General features: G+C 45.4%; 1 long non-coding RNA gene across 1 annotated transcript; it reads right to left on the bottom strand.

Annotated features, from left to right (window-relative positions):
- Positions 1 to 144: 144 nt before the first annotated feature.
- Positions 145 to 2,737, bottom strand: LOC119296212. The gene is made up of 2 exons (XR_005145024.1): positions 2,375 to 2,737; positions 145 to 2,175 (listed from the first exon to the last, which is right to left on the bottom strand). It is a non-coding gene; the product is annotated as an uncharacterized LOC119296212 (long non-coding RNA).
- Between the last annotated feature and the right edge of the window lie 9,440 nt (positions 2,738 to 12,177).

Here is a 12,177-nt window from a genome sequence, read left to right as displayed (position 1 = left end):
ATAAGAAAGCTAGTTATTATTATTGTGTTCAGTATGTCGATATGCATCCCTGCAATTGATCTTAATTTCATTGTATAAGCAATGGATAACTAAAATCTGAGAAAAAAGATTAAGGGATAGTTAGATCAACGGATAGTTCATAGATGAGGCTGCTAACCAAATGCTTATGTAAACCTGTAAATGGCCTTGATAAGGTATAATAAAAGTTCCCGCACTCAATTACACGTTGCGGATACACATAACTCACACTTGAATGACCGCTAAAATGAGAAACAAACATCTCACATAAAAATATCAGTAGCACACCCCTCATGTGCCCATACCCGCACACCAGTAATAAGGGCCTATGCAAACCTGGGACTTGGGAAAAATTCCACAATTTAGCTTCACACTTCCCGATAAGAAAAATGAAAACAGCGAAGAAACTGACTCCAATGCCGAAACTATTCCTGGGTCAATACAAAAAGGAAGAAAAGACTTGGGAAAAACATTAGTGTCGCAAAAGGAGATGTGGAAACAGTGGCACACCTTTTCTGTCACACTTCAGTGTGTAACGAACTGCTTCTGATAAAAAATTGTCAATCCCTTGCCATGAATCCCCGACTTGACCCACGCAGTATTTCTCTCCCTGTGAGCAAAAAAAGAAAAGACAATTGTCCATGTGTCGCTACAGGGAAAAAACACAATTGATTTGTATTTTCTATCAGGATATTGCTTTTAAAACAACGGCAAGACATGCTAAATGCTTACCTTTTTTATCAAGTAAATCAATTGTACAACAAAAAATGTATGCACTTCCCCTCTTCTGCCAAAACTGCCGTAAATGTGTGATGCATCACCCCAAAATTGAAACAAAAAACAACATCATTTTTTTTACTCATATAAATGCAGTGTAAATCTTAAACAACCAGTGATTCGAAATGGCCATTAACATTTGGTTAAATACAAGTTTTTCCTACAGGTGTTTGTTGTACTAATAACTATTGATGACGCAGTGAACTAATACACAAATTCTGAATAGACAGAGTTATTTCTGGTCCATTCACATCTCACACTTTGATCCATAGTTAGCGTACACGTGCAATGCATATAGTTTTTATAAGAAGAAAAATACATGTTCATCCTACTTAATAGGTAAAAATAAGCAAAAAAAATTAATTCTAGTGATGCACTACTAATAAATATTACAAAATCAATAGTTGATAATAATGTGCTTAAATGACCGTCTAAAACATGAGGCTCCTCATGTCAGGACTATATATTTTGCTTATCTCAGTTCATAGTTAACATGTAACCTAAGAGCTAGGAAGGGAAGTGAAAAGATGCGGTCGGTTCATAGTCCATACCAATAAAACAAAGCAACTGCAGGTTCTCACAGCTCTTCTCCACTACGAACCTCAAATCATATACCTGAATCTTGTTGCCCTACTTATGCAGAATGCCGATTATACAAATAAAAGTGAGAAAACACGCAAATAAGTGCATATAGTAATCACACTACAGGAAAATAAGATTCCACACTAACAGACCTTAGGTGTGGGAATAGATTGAATGCATAGTATAAACATCAAGTGTACGATCTCAGCGGGAGAAACCAAAACTCCACTGGAAATCTAAGAGTCTCAAGTACAAAAAGAATACATACCATCCCTGTCGTGGTCGCATAGAATGAATATCTGCTTCAAAGCCCTCACACCGCAGATGGTAGAAGACCTTCTGCACCTGTGGTTCCTAAACAATCTGTTATAGTAAACCTACTCTACTCGAGCATAGTATCTAGAACTCTAACGAACAATCAAAAATACAAAAAATATGCGCTCTTGGAATATTACATGGGGCTGAGCAACTACGCGAATATTTTAAGCATTCCAGTGTCATTGTGAACACTCAACGATTTGACATAATAAAGTGTTACCAATGTAAATTGATACAATGGGGGTCTTTTTGATCTCGGTCTGGCGAAGCGCAGAGCACAGAAATCTCAATGCAGGTCACGATCCCATGGAACGACTGCATGATGGGTGCCATCGTCTTCTCAAGCATGTTCTGTTGGTCGTCCCTTAGGTCTGGCTTGCACCGCAATCACAGGCGCCTTCAACTCTAATAACAGAATCATTGGACAGCACAGATCGAGACCGGCAACCCTGGGAATCATCAACCAAGCCCGGACCAAACCTGCAACAACCACAAAGAACCATGACGACGGGGTCAGCACCGGCGCAAACACCAAATCAATCTGCAAAGGAAACAGGGGCGGAGCTAAGATCCAATCATTCTCCATTAAATAATACGTAGATTAGATTGCTAATTGCTGGATCAAATTTCATGTCCTGATTCAAAGGCTTTGCCCAGGCTCATCGAAGGGCAACCTCACCTCATCCAGAGATCACGCTGGCCCTTAGGGATGGAGCGCTAGAGCCGGTCCATCAGCGCGCACACGCACTGGATCTACGCCACGCGCCTCCCTCCACACCCGTCAGCTCCCGCCGGGTCCGCCGCGCCGACGAGCGGCATCGAGGCGAGCCGCTCGACGTGGGCCGAGAGCAGCAGCCTCCGTGCGCTCCAATACATCTCCGACAGCTTCACTACGCCCCGTCCCCGCTGGCCCCGCCGGAGAAATCCATCGCCGCGGAGGTCGAGATCGATGAATCCTCCTCCTCCTCTAGGTTGTTTCGGTGATGAAGGGCAGTTTCTTTTATTTTCTGTTGCCGTGCGTGATTGCAGGGGTTGCCTACGTGGGGCGTGGAGTTTGTTACTTTCCTCTGCGGTGGACTATGTTCAGTCAACCTAAATTGTTAAGTGCACACAAGGAATGGATTATTAGATTAAGTTTAGGATCTTGATAACTGCCACACGTGTGGTGTATCGGGTAGTTGTGCCACACGCTTCATGTATCATGGACAGCAACCAGCCCACACATACAACTAATGTTCGTACACATCTTTTTTTTCCTCCCGAACCCTCTCACACGCGTGCGTGTGGGCGAAGTTGGTAACGCACATACGCCCGTATGTCAGGCCTCGTACCCTTCTGGTCCTGCACTCGACACGTGACGCCCACCGCGCGCCCGCAGTTGTCATGGTCCTGACCCTCGTCCATGTTCGTTTAACTGCAGTTGCCATGTCGCTGAATTACGGTTGCCATGTCGGACAACTGCAGTTGCCATGTATGGTCTGATCTAATGTAGTTGCCATGATTTCATAACTTTAGGAGTTGCCACATACTAACACTAGGCAGTTGAGAGAGTTGCCATGTGCTCACAAACATGCTAGGACAGTTGTCATGTAAAAAGGAAGAGTTGTCATCTGCTAACGTGCACGTTAGGGCAGTTGCCATGTACGTGCACATTGGGGCAGTTGCCATGTACCATGCAAAAACACATGGCAACTCGGTAAAAGAGAGTTGCCATCTGCTTACGTGCACACTAGGCAGTTGCCGTGTACCCTGCAAAAACACATGGCAACTCGGGTAAAAAAAGAGAGTTGTCACCTGCTTATAAAGCACACTAGGGGCAGTTGCCATGTGCGCTGCAAAAACACATGGCAACTAGCAGCTGGAGTGTGAGAGAGAAGACGGGCGTGTGGGCGAGATGGCAAATGCCCACACACCAACCCTTATGCGTGACTGAAAACTGGTATGTGGATGAACTGCTAAACGCCCACACACCGGCCCCTCCGTGTGATAAAACGGATGTGTGGGCGAACTATGTCACACACCACACACACGCCTTGTCCTACGTGGCACAAAAAATCAGCCAGATTGTGCCAAGATTCGTGCATATAGTACTGGACGGTGATGGATGCGTGTGGTCGAGATGGTCAACGCCCACACGTGTGGGCGTTAACATTTCCGTAAGTTTAACCGTTAGATTGAGTTTAGCGGGTCTAATCCTGTGGTGATAATGAGTTCGTGTCCATTTATGGGGTGTGTTTAGGGATTAAGTTTGCTCTTTTATAAGTAGTATAGATGCACTGTTTTGAAGACTTCACCTGCTATCACTTCGAACTTTTTTACTCTCCACCTTAGTGTTTCTTGACTTTCCACATTTGTTTGCAAATAATCTCAATCATCAATCCATCTAGCATTCATATTAACAAGAACACAAGGATCAGAGATCTCGTTGTTATCAGAAACTATACTATTTCCCCATCTCCATACAGTTCAAAAACTGCAGAGACCACCACCATCGTAAGACGTTTCTCAGGTTTGTTCAATTTTGTAATCCATCCATTAAACAGGGCCCGAGAAATATCAGGAAAACCCAACAAATTGAAAGCACATTTCAAAATATTCGAAAGCATTCTAGAGAGAGCAACGCATGAAGAGATGATCAATAGATTCATCTTTTCTACAAAAAGGACAATGTTTGCTATCATTTTGTTGACCTGCTGACTGTAGAACAATTGTTTTATGGTATTTTAATTATTAAATCAAAAAGTATATACAACAGGCCTCCAAATGAGGTCAACCTGCCAGTTTTAGGAATCATCAAAAAATTAAAATAAACTATCTGTACAGAGCTGAGTCTTGGTGGCCTTGCAAAACTTTAGCTCTATACCTAGCCCTGGTAAGCCCTTCTCTCATGTAATATTTTCAACATTGAATGTGAGCCGCAACTCGTCTAAAGATCTTGTCATTACACACACACCAAATGCTGCAGCAGCTTGCTAGGATGATGTCTAGCACTACTGCAGGATGCTGCTAACACGACACTGCAATCAGAGACCCTTCGACGAAACTGTGTGCGATGCATTAATCGTAAAAGGTGGTGTAAGAAATCTGTCCAAAATGATACAAACTGTTTACGATGGCAGAGGAATCAAACACGATTCAGATTAGAGTTGCGTGTGCGATACGTTGCATACAGTTGGTCCATATGAACTGTTTGCGATGAGCATAACAATAGAAACGGTCATCCAGATGAAGGTGTGTGTTCACTCGGATGAACTGTTTGCGATTAGGTAACACAACAGAAACGGTCAGCCAGATTAAGGTGTGTACGATATACGACAATATAGTTCACTCAGATGAACTGTTTGTGATGAGCCAAGACAATAGAAAATGGTTCAACTTAACAAGATATATGTGATACACGACTAACATGTCCATAATCAGGAATGTGTGCAAATACCGATAATAACACAGACGGTTGCTACTAATAAGCCATGTGTGTTGTGGGCAAATGTTTGCTGGTATATAATTGTCAACGATTGATGAAATCATCACTGACAGGTTCCCTAGTTTACTCCATGTGCGACGTGATTTGCTCTGTCTACAGAAGAGCAACATATATAACCAAAATAAACATCCAATTACATAAGTAACTATACAAAACATTTGCACATACCTCAATAAACAATTATATGCATTCTAAACTAGGAGAATTGGTCATCTAATCATCTACTTCTTATGACGCTGCTGCCACGGCTCTGTGACTTGATCCCTCGTCCGACGCAGGACGAAGGCACTTCATCATGTCAACGATCCGCCTGTACATCTCGTAGCTTGTATATGCCACTAGTAGAAAACAAACCTTTCGTCCGCCCCTTTAGTCCCGGTTTGATTACGGCCCAAGAGTAATGTGACCATTAGTCCCGGTTCGAACGGCTAGGAGCGGAGAGGGGCACGGGCATCATTAGTCCCGGTTCATTTGTGACATATAGTCCCGGTTAGTGATACCAATCGGTTCTAAAGAGGTGGTGGCAGGTTGGCGTCAGGCTAGGGCCCCCACGAGCCCCTTTAGTCCTGGTTTGTCTCACCTACCGGGACTAAAGTGGACCTTTAGTCCCGGTTGATTATACAAACCGGGACTAAAGATGTCCCTATATAAACTCCTGCTTCTTCCAGCCCGAACCCAAGCTCTCCTTTCTCCTTTCTCTCCTCTGTTCTCTTAACTTTGCTCGAGCTCATCCTCCATTTTTGCCGATTTGTTAAGAGATTTGAAGACACCCCATCTATCCAAGTGTTCACAAAGGTTAGCAACTTTGTCCTTTCATCCCTCATTCTTAGATTAGCTCGTGCAATAATCCATAAGTATAGTAATTTGTGGGTTTTAGTTTGGGAGTAATTATGTGGAAGTTTATTTGATTTATATGTAATTTGAGCTCAAATTAACTTATTAGTTTGCATATGTGTAGGTGTGGTTTACTTAGTGCTTTCCCGTCCCTGCCCTAACCACCGTCGATCGCCCGCACCGTCCTGTCGCCGAATCACCTTGGTGAGCCTCTTGTTCTTATCCTTTTTATAAAAAAAATCATGTTTGTATGATTCAGATAGTTACTTGTATAATTTTCTTACCTTTATGGTTGTTTGTTATACAGAGTGGCATGGTTTTAATATCCGTCCCCGCCGGCACCACCCCGGCGCGCGTCCCTAGCCGTGTACTTGACGTGTTCTTCATCCAGTCTCTCCTCCCAGGTACTGTGCCAGGTGATCTTGTCCTTCTTGCTCTCATCCTTCATCTTCATGTAGTAGGGATCGATGATGGCCGAGGCGAGGTCAACCAGGGAGTCCTGATTGTTCTTCGTGCTGCCACAGACCGTGTGGTGGTCACAGATGTCGACAAGATTCCGGCAGGGCAAAGCCCGAAATCTTGAGCACTTTTAGATCGTTGTTGGTGTCCATCGTAGTGACATTGTAGTCGAGGTTATTGATGAACCTGGCGAATTGCTCGCAAGGCCTTGTGGCCAGGTGGTAGTGGTAGACGAGGACGTCATGGTGCACACACAACTGGGCGACGACAACCTTCTGATCGCACCCGGCACGACCGTCAGTGAACTCGAGGTCGAAGCCAACCACTTGGTACTTGTCCTTAGCAAGCAACTGCCCCATAGTGTCGATGGAATGGATTGTTCTGTACACCATCGAAGGTCCTTCCCCCTCACGTAGGTGTCCACTAGGTGAGGCGTGGTGAACTGCCGCCCGTTGTCGTCGTCAGCCGTTGGGAGCGCCATTGGAGCCACGGGGAGTGCCATTCGATCCGCTGGATATCCTCTCTGTATGTGTCGTCATGGGTGTGCTTATTTTGTCGTGGGGCACGAGAGATTAAGGTAAATGGCCGGAATAAATGGGGGCCAGACAGTTTGGATTTTCGGCATGTCCGAATAGCAGTTTTTATAGCGAGTAATTGCATCGTGGCGCCGCACCCGGCGCAACTGGATGCATAATAGCGACACGAATGTACGTGATCATGCACCGGACCCAAATGTTGGCAGTGAGCACGGAGAGACACGGGCAGAGCGCGGAGAGGGATACGAGCAGAGCGCGCCGCGGCCGCCTCAACCGCGAGCAACCACACACATAGAGCAGTTGAACATGCAGATAATGGTCGTCTACAAGCCGGGCGGCAGTTGCGAGCTGGCGGCATGATGTGAAACTACGCCGCATTACACATCACAAGGTGGGCGAACAATCGTTCGCAACGCTGCATAGAGAGCGGCCCTGTGCTAGGTAATTAAATCGCAAACGTTTTATATTAGACGTATGTGTATGTGTAATTTTGTCCTCCTCTTGCACGTTTTGTCAATGCACTGCCGCAAGGCTTCGAGCGCAAGCTTGCGCACCACACATGTGTTCTTTTGGCCAAACGATGGCTCGAAGAGGCGCCAATAATTGTCGGTGAGCCCATTCGCGCGCAACCACGCAACTTCCCGTGCACAGCCGCACAAGCTTCCCGCCCGACTCGGCAAAATCCCCCAAAACCCCTATGCTTACCGGTCTACTATATAAATCATCACGACTGGTGAGTCATGCTTCGCATTTTCCCCTTCCTCCCTATAGCTTATCTTGTCTGCTTCTCCCACAATCGTCAATGGCATCGGTCCATCGTTGTCGCTTAGCCACTCCGCCGTCATCAGAGGACAACTCTAGCTGAGAGGCTACACTACGGCGGCAGCGCAGTCCCCGGCGTCATGTACTGCACGTGGCGTCCCTGTTGGGTGTGCGCGGAACAACCACCACACGCTTCGCCGCCGCTACCCATCGGCAGCTGTTGCCCGCCATCGTTGCCGCCACCCCACCATCTGTCGCCGTGGCCACCACACCATCATCGAAAGCCAGGGCCATCGCTCGCTCCACCACCGAGGCCCGATGGCAGGAGGTGCCCGTCATGGCCGCCACCCCAATGTCAGCCGCCGTGCCATCATCCGCTCCACCGTCGCAGCCCGAAGGCGGGAGGTGGCTGTCGTGGCCGCCAACCCACCGTCGACCATCGAGGTTATCACCCGCTCTGCCACCGCCGCCGAAAGGCGGGAGGTGGAGGTGGAGTCCCACATGTGCTTCAACGACCTTGCGTGCTACATCGAGTTCCTATTGGAGGAGGAGGAGCGCTGATCAAGCACGCAAAGACTCTTACCGCCGTCGTGGCTGCCACACAAGCCATCGCCGAGGCGCAAAATGCGGTGATCTATGAGGAGTCCCACCGCTTCATGAGGGATCATCTGGAGTGGCAGAGGGCGTTCGAGGTGGACGTCGCTAAAGGTGTAGCAGCGACATGCATTGGATTCCATTTCTTCAGCTCGTCGGCAGGCTCCTCCTCCTTTGCCTCTTACTAAGCGTGCTTGGCATAATAGAGGCTGTTGTAAGTAGTACAAAGCCCCTTTGTAGTAGTAGTAGTAGTACTCAGGGGCTATTTTTTCGTTCATCTGACTATAGATATGGTTGAGCTATACTACGTACTTAAAATTAGCTAGTATATATAGCTGAATTAACTATTTCAGTACGTGGTAGGCAACAATTAGGGAAAAGTTTGTTCGGTTCAGCTGTCGAGTTGAACTATTTATATAAAGAACGACTGCTTAACTATGAATGAAATCTATGATTACTAAATTTCAGTTGCAAAATTAGATAGTGCTAGTGATTCTTAGCTGCAAATTTTGACAACTGGCAGTGTTACAAGGTTGACGAATGGTAGTGTTACTAGATAGACAAATGCAATGTTTCCAGTTTGACAAATGGCAATATACCCAATATGACAGATGCAAATTTTACCAAATTGTCTATATATGGTTGCACACAGGTCATCATAAAAAATCGTTTGTGATGAAGGGATGTACAAATCCTGTGCACCCGATTTTCTCTTGGCTTAGTGGCGAAGGAACCATAGCTCCTACTTTGCATATGGTGTTCAATCTGAACTATTTACGATTAAGAGATGCACAAATCCCACATGGTAAATTTTCTCATGGCTTGCTTGGGAAGGACCATAACTCTCTCTTTGCATAGAGTGTTATATCTTAAATGTCTGCGGTAAAGAGATGCACAAATCCCGTGCGGCAAATTTTTCCTTGGCTTGCTAAGGAAGGACCATAGCTCTCGCTTTGCATACAGGTGTTCTATCTAAAACATTTGCGATGAGTGTTTTAAATCCAAAAAACATTGATGTTTTTTAAATTCCTTTGATAAGTCTATACATTCAAAGAGAAAAATCCAAGTCTGTTCAAACCATAGGTTTCACAGTCACACTGTGACTTTACATTCATACGATCGAGATACAATATTAAACCCAAAACTAATTACGGTGGCGCCGGCGGCAGCATGATGCGCTAGTGTTGTTGTTGTCGTCCTCCGGGACGCCGTTGTTCAAGTCTTAAAACCAGCCCAAAATGTTCTTGACTTGGAAATCAAAGACCTTATCATCGTGCGATCAACGGGTGGGGCGCGGGAGGACGGTGACTCGCGGCGCTGCGAGTAGCGCTCGACGGTGACATCCCATGACGCTAAGGGGGACACAGTGGGTGCAGGCGCACACACGAGCACATGCGCGGTGGGTGCATGCAAATGCACGGGGCCGGTGCCGCGGTGTGTGCAGGGGCGCGCACGGGCACAAGCGGAGGCACTAGCACCAGCATGTACACAAGCTCACACGGGTCCACGGGGACCTCGCTGATGCCCGCGGCTTCCAGCTTTGTGATGGTGCTCGGAGGCCAGGCCGTCAATGCCACGGGGATGATCGCTGGCGCGGGCATGAGGATGGGAGATGGGATGGGCGTGGGGGAAGCATCCGTCGTGGCTAGCTCGTTCAGGGCCATGTCCATTAGGCCCCATTCCTCATTATTTTCTATCTCCTTCGGCTTGGAGTCGACTTCACCAAACTGGAAGACTAGTGGGAGATGATCCTTCTGCGCCATGGCGTTGGTGGAGGTTTGCAAGAGGAGAATGGGAGGCGAAGAGTAAGGCCTCCTGTATTAAACGGTGGCTCGGGCTCCACTAATGGAGAGGTTGGGAGCGAGGCGGGCGGTGATGGAAGTCAAAGGGCTTGCTTCCCAGTGAGCCTACGTAGCGTACAACTCGCACGCTTCCCGATGAGCCTGCACACCGAAGGACTACTTGCACGCCTCCCGTCTACTCAAGCAGCTGCCTGCACGGCACCTCCTAGCCAATAAAAGGGTGACTCATGGCGTCAAGTGAATGGTTAGCAAAACGCCCATGATTTAAATATCCAAACGTTTGAGATGATAACTGGCAGCTATTTGTTTCAAAATGTCTTTCTTGGCTGTTAATTCGTGCACCTTCTCTCAAATTCGACACAAAAAATACCACAACATATTGGTGCCATTTCATGATAGCATGCCAAGTTTTATGAATTTTAGACGAGTTTTGGATTTACAGGAATTAAAAGACCAAGTTTCTTAATGTTTGCATCCGAGCTACAAAGCCGAGGTGTTTTAAATTCATTCTCATTTCTTGCATGGGATCTAAACATGCACATAAGGACACATGCATGATTTTTCTACCCATTTTGGTGCACTCGAGCATGTGCATGCAGTTCGAATTTGAATTATGCACATAAAATTCCTAGAAAACTCAGTTAATTTATAAAAACGTGCAAACAAACCCCGAATAATTTCAAATTTTAACATGACAAAAAATTCAGGTCGAGAAGAGGCGACGAATGTGGTTTCGTCCACAAAGATGAAACGTTCCCTACCGAAACCATGAGGGCTTCTTGTGAGAAGCTATGGTTTGTGAGAAGGCTATACCAAAACCTACCCCAAATAGAACAAAAGAATTATCACAACATATTGGTGCTATTTCATGATACTATGCCAAGTTTCATGAATTTCAAACGATTTTTGGATTTAGTAGAATTTAAAAATCAAGTATCTTAATGTTTTCGGCCGAGCCACGATGTTGAGGTGTTTGAAATTCATTCTTATTTCTTGCATGGGACCTAATCATGCACCCAAGGACACATATATGATTTTTCAACCCATTTTGGTGTGCTGGAGCATGTGCCTATAGTTCAAATTTGAATTATGCACATACCTAGAAAACTTAGTTAATGTATAAAAATATCCAAACGAACCCAAAATAATTCCAAAATATACCACGACACTCCTATTGGTCTATGTTGGCTTTACAAAAGATTCAAGGGAAGAATCGACAAAGAATGTCGTTTCGTCCACAAAGGTGACACGTTTCCTACCAGAATGTAACATCTCAAATTTCAATTTGGATGTTATACATCATTCATATGCATCCATAATTTATTGCATTTTGTTGCTTTGATTTAGTTGCATTTTGATCCAAAAGGTCTTAAGAAACCAAAGGACCAATTTGAGAGAGTTGGAGGTTTCACAAAAATCCAATTTTGATTTATCAAAATTTGGTAAATTGGATCAAATAGTTTTTCAAAATTATTTTCGAAATATTTTAAAATAAAGAGAGAAGATAATATGACTTCTTTAAAATCAGTAGAGAAATATTGGAAATTGAATTTTGAATTTTGGAGAGTTTATTTGATTTTATTCGCCAGTTTATTTATTTGTTAGCTGAGTAATTAGCACTGTAATACTTATTTTTAGTTTAGGCATTTAGGCCCAGAAAAATGTTCACGAGGTGACTAATAAGGCCATATAGCTACGTGATTTTTTCTGAAATTTTTAGGATATTATTTATATTTTATTTTGTGTATTTTTGTCTCCGGAAAACTAGTTTTTTTTAAAACAGTTCCTCCGAACTGGGCCGGCCCAGCTCAGCGCTAGGCCGCGGCCCAGCACACCCCACGCCCGCGCTGACTCCTGGAAAGAGTCCCGTCGCCCGTGGCCCCTGTGACCGGAGTCCGGTCCAGACTCTGACTCCGCACTGCCGCCCACTTGCCCCTTCTCCAAGCCGACCTTGCCTCCCCTCCCCTCCCCTCCTTAAATACCCCGCCACCGATCCCTTCTCTCCCCACCA

Source organism: Triticum dicoccoides, chromosome 4B (genome assembly GCF_002162155.2).
Source record: "Triticum dicoccoides isolate Atlit2015 ecotype Zavitan chromosome 4B, WEW_v2.0, whole genome shotgun sequence".
NCBI lineage: Eukaryota > Viridiplantae > Streptophyta > Magnoliopsida > Poales > Poaceae > Triticum > Triticum dicoccoides.
This window is presented reverse-complemented; position numbering and strand designations above follow the sequence as displayed.